The sequence below is a fragment of the Monodon monoceros genome, unplaced genomic scaffold (genome assembly GCF_005190385.1).
Source record: "Monodon monoceros isolate NGI ecotype Baffin Bay Population unplaced genomic scaffold, NGI_Narwhal_1 Super_Scaffold_3, whole genome shotgun sequence".
NCBI classification, from domain to species: Eukaryota; Metazoa; Chordata; class Mammalia; order Artiodactyla; family Monodontidae; genus Monodon; species Monodon monoceros.
The window spans coordinates 65,853,751-65,870,546 of record NW_021703780.1 but is presented as its reverse complement, the minus strand read 5'-3'; the positions used below and the strand labels follow the sequence as shown (position 1 = coordinate 65,870,546).

General features: G+C 40.8%; 1 protein-coding gene across 3 annotated transcripts in view; it reads right to left on the bottom strand.

Moving 5' to 3' along the window:
• RAD54L2 (RAD54 like 2) overlaps positions 1 to 16,796 on the bottom strand; it is an 88,079-nt gene that overhangs the window by 56,639 nt on the left and 14,644 nt on the right. The window lies entirely within an intron of this gene.

The window sequence follows — 16,796 nt, the reverse complement described above, 5'->3', positions numbered from 1 at the left end:
AAAAAAAAAAAAAAAAAAAAAAAAAGGGCATCATCAGAAAATCTACAAACGACAAATGTTGGAGAGGGTGTGGAGAAAAGGGAACCCTCTTGCACTGTTGGTCGGAATGTAAACTGATACAGCCATTATGGAGAACAGTATGGAGGTTCCTTAAAAAACTAAAAACAGAATTACTATATGATCCAGCAATCCGACTACTGGGCATATACCCAGAGAAAACCATAATTCAAAAAGACACATGCACCCCAATGTTCATTGCAGCACTATTTACAATAGCCAGGTCATGGAAGCAACCTAAATGCCCATCGACAGACGAATGGATAAAGAAGATGTGGTACATATATACAATGGAATATTACTCAGCCAAAAAAGGAACGAAATTGAGTCATTTGTTGAGACATGGATGGATCTAGAGACTGTCATACAGAGTGAAGTAAGTCAGAAAGAGAAAAACAAATATTGTATATTAACACATGTATGTGGAACCTAGAAAAATGGTACAGATGAACCAGTTTGCAGGGCAGAAATTGAGACACAGATGTAGAGAACAAACGTATGGACACCAAGGGGGGAAAACTGCGGTGGGGTGGGGATGGTGGTGTGCTGAATTGGGTGACTGGGATTGACATGTATACATTGATATGCATAAAATTGATGACTAATAAGAACCTGCAGTATAAAAAAACAAATAAAACAACTAATACTAAAAAATTATACACACACACACACACACACACACAAAGCCTTTGTTCACAAAGCAGCCCAAGACTGGAGAGTCCACACTGAAAAATGCAATCACACACTGCTTCACCATTGCAGGGCAGCCCGTGAAATTTCAGAGATGTCTTTGTGTTCCTCAGCAGCATCCTGATCCTGCCTTTGATAAAAACAATCCATTCCAAACTGCCATGTCCTCATTAATTTTGGTGACCTTGAGTAATACTAAATTTCCTCAAATGATCTCAAAGCAATTCAACAGCAAGTGCCACTCACACCTTTTTTCCATTAAGAATATAAACAAAACCATGCACTTATGCTAATTTACAAGGGGAGGAAAGTTTTCAGAGCATGAAAACATTCAGCCCAAAACTTTAAGCAACACCCCTTCAAAGAAACCCATTAGTCAAAGAATTTACATAATTCAAAGGGGAAAAAGAGTTCAGTTCATATATATTAGTACTCCCTGGGTATCTACAAGATTCTTCCAATCTGCTGTGAGAGATCGACTGTGGAGCTCTAAAGTTATTTCAAAACACCTTTCTTGTGCAAGATAAAGACCTGATGTGTACTTCAAACTTCCACGTAGCCTAAATGCCTTCTGACTATCTTTCAGTTACTTAAAAACACATTTAATACACACAAGCAGTCACAGAGCTAAACTGACAAAGAGATCAAAATATTTTATTCAGAAACCTAAAGAGACTTTTGGCAATTAGAAAATTAAGACAAAATAAGGAAGGAAAGGTGAACAAACATTCAAGACTCCAAGGAGCAGGGCCACAGGAGACAACTCCCAAAAGGCAATGCAGTGAGGCCAGCACCAAGCACAGCAGAGGTACTGAAGCCAAGTTTAAAGAATCAGTCAAGAAACCTAAATTATAGTCACAGCTCAATGGGAAACTAGCTGCATTACCTTGGGCATATCAGTTCTCCCACAACTTCTATTACCCCTCTTACTCCAGCCTAGAAGAAAGATGGGCCTGAGTTCATCTTTAAGACCCCTTCCAGATTCTATGACAGCAGTTTTTAAAGGGTGGTTCCCTCAGGTCCTGAGGGTCCTCAAGACCCTTTCAAGGGAGCCAGAAAGTCAAAATCATGCATGGGTTAAAGAGCCATTCAAAGTGCAAGATAGACCAATGGATTTTAATGTAACAGAATACAAAAAGTTCCTTGATATGGTTTCAAAGTCTCTGTAACAATTAACCTTGAAGAAACTACCATTTTTCGGCGTTTCGGTACAGTACCAAAGAATACCCACAGTGGGGCTTCCGTAGTGGCGCAGTGGTTGAGAATCCGCCTGCCAATGCAGGGGACACAGGTTCAAGCCCTGGTCCGGGAAGATCCCACATGCTGCAGAGCAACTAAGCCCATGTGCCACAACTACTGAGCCTGCGCTCTAGAGCCCGTGAGCCACAACTACTGAGCCCGCATCCCTAGAGCCCATGCTCCGCAACAAGAGAAGCCACCGCAACGAGAAGCCCATGCACCGCAACAAAGAGTAGCCCCCGCTCACTGCAACTAGAGAAAGCCTGCATGCAGCAACGAAGACCCAAAAGCAGCCAAAAATAAAAAATAAATAAAACAAAGAATACCCACAGTTATCTGAAAAGGATGTTAAAACACTCCTCCCTTCTCCAACTACATTCTTCATGTACTTTAACAATACAATACGTCAACAACAAAACAGTAAGTCACAACAGGCTAAATGCAGAACCAGATCTGAGAATCCAGCTGCCTCTATTCAGACATTTTCAAATTTTCGAATGTGTAAAACAATGATACCCTTCTAATTTTTTTGTTTTGGAAAATATAGTTATTTTTCATTTAAAAGGTTATTTATGCTAACATAATTATTTTATTATTTTTAAATGAATTAATATTTTTTTATTTCTCAGTTTTAATTTCTAATACAGCATATATTGACCAATATAACCAATATAAACAAAAGCTCTTTGGGGTCTTCAATAATTTTTAAGAGTAAGTTTGAGAACTTGCTCTCCTAAGACAACAAAGCTCTAAGATCAATGGTCTTTTCCCCCAAATTTTCAGGTATCACAAAGAAAGAAAAATTGGCGTTTTTTTTTTTTTAAATGTAACGAGCAGAGGACCACATTACATGAACATTATAAAATACTCCATACCATATTCAAATAAAAAAACACAAAATTAATCTGATACATAAATGATATACACAGGTTATTTTATAAATGTAATTAACCATCTAGGGCAAATTTTCTCAATAACTGAAGTTAATACTACATTTGCAAAGTCAAATTTTCACTTTTACCACTGAATCTCTGCTATCCACATCCTGTTTAAAATAGCCAAGGACTGAGGTTCCTTGTGTACACTGCCCCCCTCGTAAAGCTTCCCTGGCTTATGCCCTTCATCCAAGACATCTCTGAGAAGCACATCCCTGCAGAGCCAGTCCCAGGAGTTTTGAATAAGTAGGAGTAAAGCCCTAGAAGGCCACTACTGAGGGGAGCAAATGAAAGATTCATTTCATTCTCTATGGAGGCAGCTGAAAAAAAAGAAGAGGGAGGGGTGAGAAGAGGGAAGGAGAGGGAGGGAGGGGGGGAGGGAGAGAATAAACAATTGAGCTGGGAAGATAGGAGCTAAAGCAGGGATGACAGCTTTGGCTATGAGAAGCCTGTGCGACATAGCCACTGCTCCCCAGAGAAATCTGGGCTCTGAAAAAATCTCTCTCTCTCTCTCTCTCTCTTTCTCTCACACACACACATACACCACATATGTTAAAACATCAGATCCGTGTAATATGAGAGTGGTTAAAAAAAAAAAAGTAAGATCCCTGGATCTCTAAATACAGGGGATGAGGCAAGAGTAAAAGCAATTCTGGCTAAATATGTTACCATTCAACTTGTGAGTCCTGTATCTCTTTCCACACAGCTCTAACTTCTTAAAACAGGGATTTCAGAGATAAGGGCCAACTTGGCAGGGGCATGGATGGCCCACTTTCCCTAGGCTTCCTGGAGCCTAAGCCAGCCCTGAGTCCAGATCACCCTAAAAGCAGGTCAGGTTTATCTACTACATGGTGAGACTGAAGAGGCTTGGAGAGAAGCCAAATCATGCTTGGTGTCCCATCCGACTCCCCCACCACAACCATCTCCACTTCCCTCACCAGTCTCTTCCCCTAGCCCTCTGAGACCCCTCCCTCTCCTAAGAGTTCTATCATAAAACCACAGAGTTCAGTCTGGATGCTTCAAACCCAGACAACTACAAGCTGTGCACAGAGAGGATGGTTTACCCTTCACAGCCCTGCAAATACTCAGCATGAACTTTGGTAAAGACTTCGCTGTATCTAGTCAACTTACCCACGAGACACAATCCTAAAAAGCTCTATGCAAGTAGCATTTCATCAAATCAGAGCTTTTAAAAATAAGACTATAGCAGGGACCCTGACATGAATCCTTCTATACTATAACTAGCCACTAACTTTCTGAATTGTTGCTGATCACTTTAGATTTTCAGTTATTATTTCTTTTAAAATAATTATACCTACATCATATAGAGGCTGTATACTGTGGGTTTTTCCTAAATTGGTATCTACTATAAATAAAAGTAATAATGGATGACTACTATTTTGCAATATATATTCACATAATTGTATTTCTATGGCTACTCGAGTTTCTCACTTTGGCTTTGTCAGTGACATGGGTACTCTGTGCACTTAGCTCCTTAACGACATAGGTAAACTCTTCTGGCTCCACTTCTCACGGTTCTAAAATGAATGGTAATGCTAGTCAGGTGTAGACCCCTTATGGTGCCTATGGCACAATACAAAAATATATCTGGTCTTTGTCCCTGGTTCCTGGCACAGAGCTCCCAAAACCCTTGGAATTTTCTGAGTGATAGGAGTGTCTTTTGTTACTCATACCAAGCCCCTTTTGACCAGACCTGAATTTATGTTAATGAAGTAATTTAGGGTGGGGTCCCTAGAAAGCCTCAGGATGGGACTGGTCACCAGTAAGACCAAATGACTAGCAGGAACTTTCAGTCCTACCCACCAGCCTCCAAGATGGGGGCAGGGAACTGGAGATTAAATTTTATAAAAACTCCTGAACACTGAGATTCAGAGGGCTTCTGGGTCAGTGAATACATCGAGATGCTGGGAGGGTGGAACCTGGAAAGGGCACTGAAGCTCCACAACAACCCCTGCCACCCCATACCTTGCCCTATGCATCTCTTCCATTTGGCTGTTCTTCAGTTGTATCCTTTAAAATAAACCAGTAAACATAAGTATATTCCTGGGTTCTATGAGTCATTCTTGCAAATTTTTGAACCTAAAGAGAGGCTCAGAGGAACCCCTGATTTATAGTCTGTCAGTGAGAAGTATGGGTAGTCAAGGACTTGTGACTGGTATGTGAAGTCAGGGCAGTCTTGCAGGACTGAGTCCTTAACCTGTAGAGTCTGTACTAACTCTGGGTAGTTAGTATCAGAATTAAATTGTTGAACACACAGTTGGTATACAGAGAATCAGAGAATTGGTTATTGATGCTGGAAAACATCCCAATGCCACAAGGATTTACAAGTGACAAATCACAGGAAAAATTTATATCTGCAAAGAATAGAAAATTTAAAGATCCATTATTTCTTGACTTCCCACATGCAAAAATAAATTGTGGCATTTACTTCAATGCAACAGGTAACCTGTACCTTTAAACTACTAAATGTCACATTTCCAGTTGACTTATATTAGTAATTACATGATACACAAATTTGTAAATGGGAATCCATAATGGGTTCACCTCCTCAAATCACAAAGGAAGAAAAGAATCACAGATAAACCAAATCTGTTTCTAACACCGCTTTCCACATTTTCAATGAATAATAAAAACTGATTATGAAATTTAGGAAAAAAACTAGCAGAACCAAGGAGGATCATTCAGTGACCTAAGCAATTTAAAATACGTATAGAAAAAAATAATTAAAAATTAATAAAATACGTAGAGTCTAACCATCACCTGTCTATTAGATACCTCCCCCCTCCCTTGGCCAACACACCCCCTCCGACAACCAAACCTATTAGTAGCTACTAAAATGTGGAAGAATTGAATTACACTAATGAGTTCCATTCAAACACAATGCCTTGACTCTCAAGGTGGCATCACCCTTCTCTAGAATGCATGAGGAAGTCAGGATCAGAATGAGAATTGGAATAATCCTAGGACTAACTGTGCACATCCTACCACATATGTAAAACAATTCTCTAAGAACTGTTTCAGATTAAAGGAGACTAAATGCAATGTGGGATCCTGGATTAGGTCCTGGATTAGGTCCTGGACCTGGGGAAGAAAATAGCTATAAAAGCCAGTACTGAAGACAATAGTTGATGCAACTGAATATGGACTATGGATTAGATAATAGTATTGTATCAGTATTTTATTTCCTGATTTTGAGAACTGTTCTGCAGTTATGTAAGGAAATGTCTTTAGGATATACATGAAGTATTTAGGGGTAAAAATAAAAATATAACCTTCTAAAAGACAGTTAACAAGGACTAGAATAAAATCATCTGTTTCTGGTTCTCCAAAGATTTAAACACTTAACGAGTACAAAAATATCTTATTTCAAAGTACAGATTTGAAAGATTACCTAGCTAACTATTCTCCCTAGTTAATCAGTAACAAATAAGTAACAAAATTCCTTTCCTTTAAGACACAATAACTTAGGGTTAAAAAGGCTAATTAAGCCTCCCAGCATCCCCATGAACAGGCAGTATGTCCTCCTGCTAGGGAGTAGACTTCCCTCCTTCTTCCCCTGAGCCCAGCAAGAACTGGATCCATCTCTGAGGCAAATCTCACCTGGGTTCCCTCTGGAAGGCTCTAGGTCTGATCAATGTCATAAACAAATAGCACACCACAGGCAGGTAGAAAGTGGACTCACTGGCTTGCCCTCCCTCTTTGTGTAGATGTGGCCCAGTTTAGAACAGTCTTCCAAGGAAACTTATGTAAGCAATCTAGATTATGTGTTTCACTGTTACTTTATGGCCAAGGTTATTCAACCTGTGCCCAGTTCTTAGGCTCTTACACACACACACACACACACACACACACACACACACACACACACACTCCCTCTCTCTCTCTCTCCAACATTGTAAAAATATGTAGTTTAAGATTCATACCGCTGAACCAATCAGAGTTAACTTAAAAGTTGCACTGTAAGTCTCTCTCTAGTCTATCACTGGACATAAACACTGAAGAAACCAGAGACATCTGAATATTAGCAAAGATAAGTGGGAAAGAAAGTGTGCACCTGACCTAAAGCAAATAAAGTAGAAAAAAGGCTTCTTCTTTCAAATTAATACTCCTATAATGTCTCTGGGGAAAAAGCATATGGAGTTTGGACAAAACTCAGGCTATAGATTTTGCAAGTAAGAAGAGGATCGGCAGGAAAACCTCATTTCTATAACCAGAAAATAACGGATGCTAACCTTTGGGAAAAAGGGCTAACCTTTGGGAAAAAGGGCCATCTGTCAAAGACTGGAAGATGACCTGTGTGTGTGTGCATACCCAGTCGGGTACATCCCATCACTCTTCAGATAAAGATGCTATTCCACAGAGACAAAGCCAAACTTCAATATACCAAATGAGAGGTGATATAATGAAGAGACCAAAATAATTCACACAGGGGTTTTATGGCCAGGAGATATTGTCATGATAGTGGGGATGAAGGGCAAAGGCTGAGATGAAATAAAAGCTTGAGGAAGTATTTTATTTTACTTATTTATTTATTTTGCGATGCGTGGGCCTCTCACTGTTGTGGCCTCTCCCGCTGCGGAGCACAGGCTCTGGACGCGCAGGCTCAGCAGCCATGGCTCACGGGCCCAGCCGCTCCACGGCATATGGGATCTTCCCAGACCGGGGCACGAACCCGTGTCCCCTGCATTGGCAGGCGGACTCTCAACCACTGTGCCACCAGGGAAGCCCTTGAGGAAATATTTTAAAGAAAAAAGTGGCTGAAAGTTATTTGGAGATGGGCTTCCCTGGTGGTGCAGTGGTTAAGAATCTGCCTGCCAATGCAGGAGACACAGGTTCAAGCCCCGGTCTGGGAAGATCCCACATGCCACGGAGCAACTAGGCCCATGTGCCACAACTATTAAGCGTGCGCTCTACAGCCCAAGAGTCACAACTACTGAGCCCGTGTGCCACAACTACTGAAGCCCACAGGCCCTAGAGCCCGTGCTCTGCAACAAGAGAAGCCACCACAATGAGAAGCCTGTGCACCACAATGAAGAGTAGCCCCTGCTCACCGCAACTAGAGAAAGCCCACGCACAGCAACTAAGACCCAACGCAGCCAAAAGTAAAAACTAATTAATTATAAAAAAAGAAAGTTATTTGGAGAAAGAATGGTCAAAGGGAAAGGCAGAAGGGCTAGCATTTTATTCAGGCCAAGCTTAGGTACCTTCTGTGATAAAGACACTGTGCCAGGCACTGTGGGGGTGATATAAATATATGCCTCAAGAAAGAAAACTCAGATGTAGAGCAAGAAGCCATAAGTCTCCAAAACAGAAACAACAAAAGTCATTTTTGGACACCAAAGATGTTGGTAGCATTTGAATAAATACCAAATGCCAAATCAAATCGAATCATAATTTAAAATTATATCCCTAATACAAAAATGAAAAACGACATTATTGTCCCACTAGGAAATTTATGATGCATTTTTCTCCCCTACATCAACTTATGCCTTAAACACATCTATACTCTCTTACATGGTCCCTTGGTGCCCAAGGATACTCATTCACCCTAGTGCAGTTAACAGTATAGTCTGGGGCAGCATGGTTTCTCTTTAACCAGGGTGAGGCTGTACCCTGGAATTAAACCCCAAACCTTTGCCTCATCAGCACTCACTATGCCAACCTAAAACAGCTGGCAACCACCATCCAAGAACCATCTAGTTGACTGAGAGTGAAGAATAAAAGTGGAACACCTAGAGACAACTGCCAAATCTCAAGGACAGACATTCCAGGCCTGCATTTGGGAAAGAGGGCTAATAAAGTTCCAGTCTTCTAGTCATTCAGTCAACAAGTAGTCATTAAATATTCTTGTGACCTATTCTCAAGTGGACATTGCCCCAGCACTGCAGCCAAAATAAAAATGCCCCCAAAAGAGAAGGAGAGTGAGTAATAGAAAAATGACAGGACGAGGAGCATTCCCTCCTGCTCACCACAGCATACAAGAATAAGGAGTGCAACTCATTGTTATAGAAGAGTAAGGCTGAACAAAAGGCCCAGCTAAGTCAATGGTGGCATCTGCAGAGTGTTATAAACCCAGGGCTAGAGGATGCCACTCAGCCATGCTAATAGATAAACTACTGAACACCCCCACAACACAGCTATTTCCAGACTCTCCTTATCATCTCTCCCATTAACTAAAAACAAAAGTATTGCCTTTCATAACAAACAATTCTGACAGGTGGGCCTCTTCACATTCAAAAGTCTCTGTTTTAAGATAGTTCTGCTCTTAATGAAGTTCATACATTATTTTTGCACCAGTGTAGATAAGATATAGTAGGCAGGCCTCTACTTAGATTTTTGACTTGATATTAGTATTATACAAGCTGTATTTTACTCTTTATAATAAATAAAATACTGAAATTTTAAAAATAATTATACATTTCGAACTTGGACAGGCTTCTAAAAACTGCCACTCACATAGAAGGATGGAAAGAACCCATGCAGTTTTTTTTTTTTAACATCTTTATTGGAGTATAATTGCTTTACAATGGTGTGCTAGTTTCTGCTTTATAGCAAAGTGAATCAGCTATACATATACATATATCCCCATATCTCTTCCCTCTTGCGTCTCCCTCCCACCCTCCCTATCCCACCCCTCTAGGTAGACACAACCCATGCAATTTTACAAATGCTGTTAGCACTGCTGTTATCTTGATCAAGAACTATGAAATGCACTCCATTTCAAATTTCAGAATGAACACAAACCAAGATTAAGTGCACCACTTATAGCTTCCCCACTGATTCCACTTTTGTAGCAAAAGCCTATAAAATTATCTGCAAAAGAAATTATCAACTGAGAGTGAGTACTTGAATACTGGGTATACCAGAGTCATGAAGGCAGGACAGCACCAGAGTTAAGATTTCAGATCAACAGCTCTAGAAACTATCTGGTGGAAACCAACAAGACAGCACCACAATGAACAAAGTACATCTAACAAGTTGGATAAGAGTGTCCTGCTTGGCCCCTTGGCAATGGGGGAGACCCCGCAAATTCTCCCACTGCAAAAACACCTAGAAGTATGGATAAAATTATATAAGTATCCATTCTAAATGCACAACTGCTTTCACAAAAAATAGTAAGAGAAATCCCCAAGGAGCAATGATGAAAGGCAAACTGAAAACACAAACAAATACTGCTGACACTACAGCAGTCCTAGGAGAAGAGGAGGGTGCCAGCCTTGCAGGGGATGGGATGGGGGACAGGGGGATAAAGAGATAATACCCTGGGCTCAAAGAAGCAAAAAGAAGGGACTGCGACCTCTACATAAGGCCAGGACGTTGAAGAGTTATACTCTTATGAAAGAGTGGTCTAGAAAAAATCTAACCACCAACACAGAAGACAACATAAAATCTTGTGTCAATCTAGGTCAGAGGGGAGAAAAAAGGTATCCATCCAATGGGAGTCTGTAACCAGAAGTCTGCCCTCAAACCAATTTGAGGTTGAAATACATACTTACCTAGGTGGTTCAAGAAATTAACCAAAACTAACCGAGGCCCCAAGCAAGTGATACATCCTAGTTGCCTAGAAATAAATGTAAAACATCTCTTGCATATACCTCAACCTGGACCACCAAGATAAAGCCTTACTGAAGATGAGCTCACAATTCAAAAGTATAAACAGAGGAGGGACTAATCATACAAAAGCAAGAGCCAAGAGGGTCAGATTCCTAAAAATCTACCTATACTGTGAAGGGAGAACATCCTTGCAGGAATGCAACAGAAGGACATAAGGCTATTCTCTGCTCTAGTGCCCGCGAGCAACAACTACTGAGCCCACGTGCCACAACTACTGAAGCCCACGTGCCTAGAGCCCGTGCTCCGCAACGAGAAGCCACCACAATGAGAAGCCTGTGCACTGCAATGAAGAGTAGCCCCCGCTCGCCGCAACTAGAGAAAGCCCAAGTGCAGCAATGAAGACCCACAGCAGCCAAAAAAAAAAAAAAAAGCCTCCTTTCCTTAAAAACAAGAGACGGGGGACCCATGGGCACTGGTGTTAAGCAACCCTATAGACAAAAGGTCTGAATCTCAACAGAAAAGAATCTGAGACTGAGGAGGCTCAATCTTTATACATGTTCATGAAGCTCAATCCTGGCAACTTATGTAGGCTTCCCAAAGCATCTGAGACTGGCAATCAGACTGTGCTGTACAGGACTGAAAAGTCCTCTTTGTTCTCATCTCTAGACACTGCCTTCAGGTGTCCCACACCCTCCATTATCATCAACAAAATGGGAAGAAATAAAGCTTCCCGCTGGACTTCCCTGGTGGTCCAGTGGTTAAGACTCCACACTCCCAATGCAGGGGGCCCGGGTTTCATCCCGGGTCAGAGAACTAGATCCTGCACACCTCAACTAAAAAGATCCCTCATGCCACAACTAAAGATCCTGCATGCCAACAACGAAGATCCGGTGCAGCCAAATAAATAAATATTAAAAAAAAAAGCTTCCCTCATTTAGATTTGTAAAAAGGAATCAAACACATGATCCTCATGTGTTTCTTAATAGCATCCTATTATAAACATACAAATAACATATACTACATGCTCCCACAAAGCTGTGACTGTACCCTTTAAATTCTTTTTTCTCCCTATTATAACATCACACCTGGCCTAGTTTCTTCAACAGGCTATATATGGTTTACCCAAGAAGCCATACATATCTATGATTTACTGAATCCTAATAAAATTAATTAGCCTCTTTTTTAGAGGATTAAAGGAAAGGGCAGACACCAAGAGCCCCACTTATACTTCTGAGGTAATCCCTCTATTTCTAAGTCCTTACTCTATATTTGGTTAGGCATCCTAGACAACAAATCAATATCTTCAGTTACATATAAAGGAGGACCCCAAATCTACTGCATTCTGCTAACTGGGGCCCACACCACAGTGGGCATTTGTTGTTTTCCTGTGTAACACAGACAGACAAATTGCTTCACTGCTTTGGGCAAGATACTCCTGACCTGTGGTAAGAACCTGAGTTCTTACCGGATCCTGGTAGCAGTTTCAACTACTTCAGAAGGCTCGTATCTATATAACGCATTAACACTCGGATAAAGATGCTATAGCCAGTGGACAAACTCTGAAAAGCCCATCAGTAACTGAATCAATTATTTAATTTTGCTTTCCAAAAGTTGTCTCCCTCTGAGCTGACTCTAAACAACAGGAAGTAACTGATTTTTACGGAAGATTTGAAAATAACCATAGCATGTCTAAAGAATTATGTGAACAGAACTTCAGCAAAGAAAAAGGGATCATGATCTGTAGAGGACAAGCTGATACTCTGCCACCTAATAACTAATCCTCCCATATCTGGGCCTTTTCCAATGTCAGGGAAAGTCAATACTTTCATTATGTGCAGACTTAACAATCAGTTAAAACTCACTAAAGATACTACTGAATGCTTACACACAGAAAAGAGTTTAAAAGGAATAAACGCTTCTCAGTGAAGTGACGAAGCAAATGTCATGGTATTCTACATTCGAACTGCTGACTCTGGTGATAAACACAAGGGGGCAGGGGAGTGGTGATGTGTAAAAACCATGACTTAGAAATCAAGAAGTTCTTTTACTAAAATGCATATTCTCTGTACCCTCACATAAAGAGGCTCTGAGATCTTGAATGAGGCTGTTCTATAAAGCTTCAGAGAAAGAACAGAAGAGATGATGACTGAGAACCAATAGTTGGAAAGCACATACACCATATGAAACCAAATCCATTACCTAAGGATTCAGCCTCCTAGCCAGGGTACTAGCCAACAAAGAATAGTGAACAGCAATAGAAGTCCAATTTAAAACAGGAGAAAGAGGACTTCCCTGGTGGTCCAGTGGGTAAGACTCTGCGCTCCCAATGCAGGGGGCCTAGGTTCGATCCCTGGTCAGGGGACTAGATCCTGCATGAGTACTGCAATTAGGAGCCTGCATGCTACAATTGAAAAGATCCCGCGTGCTGCAATTAAAAGATGCTACATGCTGCAACGAAGATCCCGTGTGCCACAACTAAGACCTGGCACAGTCTAAATAAATAAATTTTTTTTTTTTAAGAAAGGGAGAAAAAAGATGGTTCCACAAAGATAGTTCTAATACATTCAAGTACTAAAATCAGAAAAACGTTTTTAATAACAGGTTACATCCCTCATGTCAGAAATTGACCATTACCTACTCTAAGTTATTAAAATTGACAAAACAGCTCACCATGAAGAAAGTTTGGTGGTCTCTAGAATGTCTCTTTCTAGAGAGTGATAACTCCAAAACTTCTGCTCAGCTTAACAAAAACGTATTAAACAACTACCATCTACCGGGGACACAAAGATAAAGAGCAAACACAGGTCAGGTCAGATCAAGCATTAAGAGGAATGAGGCCCAAAGCGAGTTTTGAAGAAAGAGTTGGACAGAGTTAGGTAATGGCAGGGTGGGTGGGGGGGTGGGGAGTTGGGTAGGGGATAGAGGGGATGAGATAATGGAGATGAATAGAGAAGAGGAGGGAAGAGTTCAAAGATAGGGAACTCTATGAACAATAATTGAGAGACAAGAAAGAGCAGAATGTGAAATTAAACAAATCCAAGAAGGTTGTGTTACTAGAGCGTAAAGTAGAGAGTATGGGGGAAGAGTAGAAAATGAACCTGGAAAAGCAACAAGGCAAAGATCACGGAGCACCCTGTATATGTTAAGGAGATTGGATATTATCCTACAAGGAAGATCAAAATAACATGATAAGCTCTGTCTTTTTTTTTTTTTTGCGGTACACGGGCCTCTCACTGTCGTGGCCTCTCCCGTTGCGGAGCACAGGCTCCGGACGCGCAGGCTCAGAGGCCGTGGCTCACAGGCCTAGCCGCTCCGCGGCATGTGGGATCTTCCTGGACCAGGGCACGAACCCATGTCCCCTGCATCGGCAGGCAGACTCTCAACCACTGTACCACCAGGGAAGCCCGAGCTCTGTCTTTTATAAAGATCACTCTGCACCATAGAATGTTATAGAATATAAAAGCATAGGTATATGCAGTTTCAAACTGAAATCCCAACTCATTTTTTCAGTGTGACCTTAGGCAAGTCAATCTCTCTGGGCCACAGATTCCTCACCTGTAAAGTGGAGGTACCCCTTACCTTCAAGGATTATTAAGAGAATGAGGTGGTGAAAGAATATAATATAAATGTAAACTGTACTGTGAAATTACACAGTTCAGTATTTAGCACATTGTAAGTATCCAAAACATGGTCTGGAAGAAATATTTGCTGGAGGAAATTGTAAGATGGAATAAGAGAAGACAGGAAATAGCCAGTAAAAAAGCCAGAGGAAAGGCCAGATTTGAGAACTATTTAGGAGGTAAAATAAACAGGGCTAGTGGGTTACTATTCTTCAGGTGAAAAAGACACATAAGACTTCTCTTCCAGGTTTCCCTAACCAGGGCCTATGGTGCTGCTGTCACTTCCTCCTCAGACACCAACCCAGACTGGAGGCCAGATGCTACAATATAGCCCAGCTTTTACTATCAGCACTGCTGAAGAGGCAACAAGTATATCATGGAGTGGGAACTCTTAGATGTCAAGAGAGACCCTAGTTAATGGTGCCATTTAACCAGAGCAAATTTACCTTTTCCTCATTTGGGGTAATGACACCTATACTTCAGGTGCTGCAAGTATTCATGCAGCATATAAAACAGTAACATAATAAGGACTCAATAACTTAACACAACACAAACAAATCCTATGTAGATGTGAAGCTTATTTTACAGTGTCTCTCATGAAAACACTATAGCCTTACCACAGCTCCAGCCCACCTGAAGTCCTGGCTGGTAGCTGAAATTGTACAATACACATCCATGTGTTGGTTATCATACAGGCAACCGATGTCCCATTTAGGGAGAGCCTATTTTTATTTCTAAAATGTGTGTAACATCTTCCACCATAATATGTGCTATCTGGTTTCTAAACAAATAAAACTGGTTTCAGAGAGCTCATCTCTGGAAATAGCAGCTGGGATACTGTAGTTTTACCCAAAAGTTAAGTAAAAATTGGCCCCAAGCCCAGAAAACAGGCATTCCTCCCAGACAAAACTGGATAAACCAAGTCTACAAACAATGAGTGGATAAAATAGTAGGGAAGTAAAGACATGGAGAGAGCCGGAATAACCCACACCAAAAGGCCAACCCATAGCTCAAGAAGGGAACCAAGGAAGGCTTTAGAATGTACCAGTTCTGAAGCAGTCAGGTGAGGCAAAAGTTACCAAGTGTAAGACACCAAAGTTACTAAATGAAAAGTATCTGGAACGTAGATATTCTCCCTGCTATGCCAAAGGTAAGATTTATGTAAGCAGTATGAACTAAATGCTCTATTCAGCTTAAGATTCAAGATTCCTTATGAGAGGTTAGGCAGCTGGAGAGATATAACCTGGGGAAGGAAGAATATCAATGGAGACAAAATTCAAACACAGTAAATGTGAAAAAGAGTTTCCACTTCAACAGGCTAATTTATTGATGCTGCCATTGTTTCACACATTTGATTTCTTATAAGGAATGTACTGATTATACATGTCATAAGGTATTACTTCCTACTTTCACTTATGAAATATTAACAGAAATGAATCTTCAAAGGAGAAAAACTTGCCAAAATGCCCTTGACATGGAATTGTTCTTTAAGATGCTGCCAGAGCACATGGTTTTGATTAAAAACAAAACAAACAACAACAAAAAACCCACAAGCCGTCCTCTAAACATCTAAAATGTTTTTTTTTTTTTAAACGTTTAATCTGAAATATCGACTGCAGAGTCAGTAGATGAAGGGCAAGTCTAACAGGGCCCAGCTGACAGATGAGACCAGGTCACAAGTCTCTGATAGAGGAATCTGTACTGAGAGCACCGATTGGGTCAATCAGTGAATTCTAATTTGCCCTAACCAGAGCTTGCAAGACAGACCTGGTGAGGGTCATGAAAAAATCTATTAATATATGAAACAGATGGCTCTGCCAAAGAGGTTTCTGACCTATTAGAGGAAAAGTTTTTCTGAGAACATAAAATAGATACAGTAGAGCAATTCAGGGGAAGATTTTCAAGACCATTTTTACAATATAATGTTGTATAAAAAGTGCAAAAAACTTATAAATATTTAGATCCCAATTTTAAAAATAGAATTACACATGTGCAAGTATTTATATATGCATGGGGGAAAAAAAGACAAGAAAGAAATGCACCAAAAGGTTAACCATTTTTATCTGAGTGATAGTTTTACCAAAAAACTTATTACTTTCTTCTTTATTCTTTTGTTTTACAGTAATAGATAGGACTTTATAACTGTAAAATCAGTATCTTTATACATGTATTCTCTCTCCACAAAATCAAACCATCAGTGAACAAATCCTGTTTGACCTCATCCCCCTCCTGAGCTGCATCATATTTTTCAGGCTGTGACTGCTTTTATCCATAGCCATATCCAGTGACCAACAGGGCAAGCTCTCACACTGCCAACAAAAGTTCACTGGGTATCTATTACAAGGACCCCATCTTAGCCAGGGCTCACATGAGGGCATAAAGCAGCACGTAAAAAAGATCATCAGGGCTTCCCTGGTGGCACAGTCATTGAGAGTCCGCCTGCCGATGCAGGGAACATGGGTTTGTGCCCTGGTCTGGGAAGATCCCACATGCTGCGGAGCGGCTGGGCCCGTGAGCCATGGCCACTGAGCGTGCACGTCCAGAGCCTGTGCTCCACAACGGGAGAGGCCACAACAGTGAGAGGCCCATGTACCACAAAAAAAAAAAAAAAAAAAAAAAAGATCATCAATAGTTAAAGTCACCCTTGAAAAGCCTTTTCTATTGTCCACATATAAATACA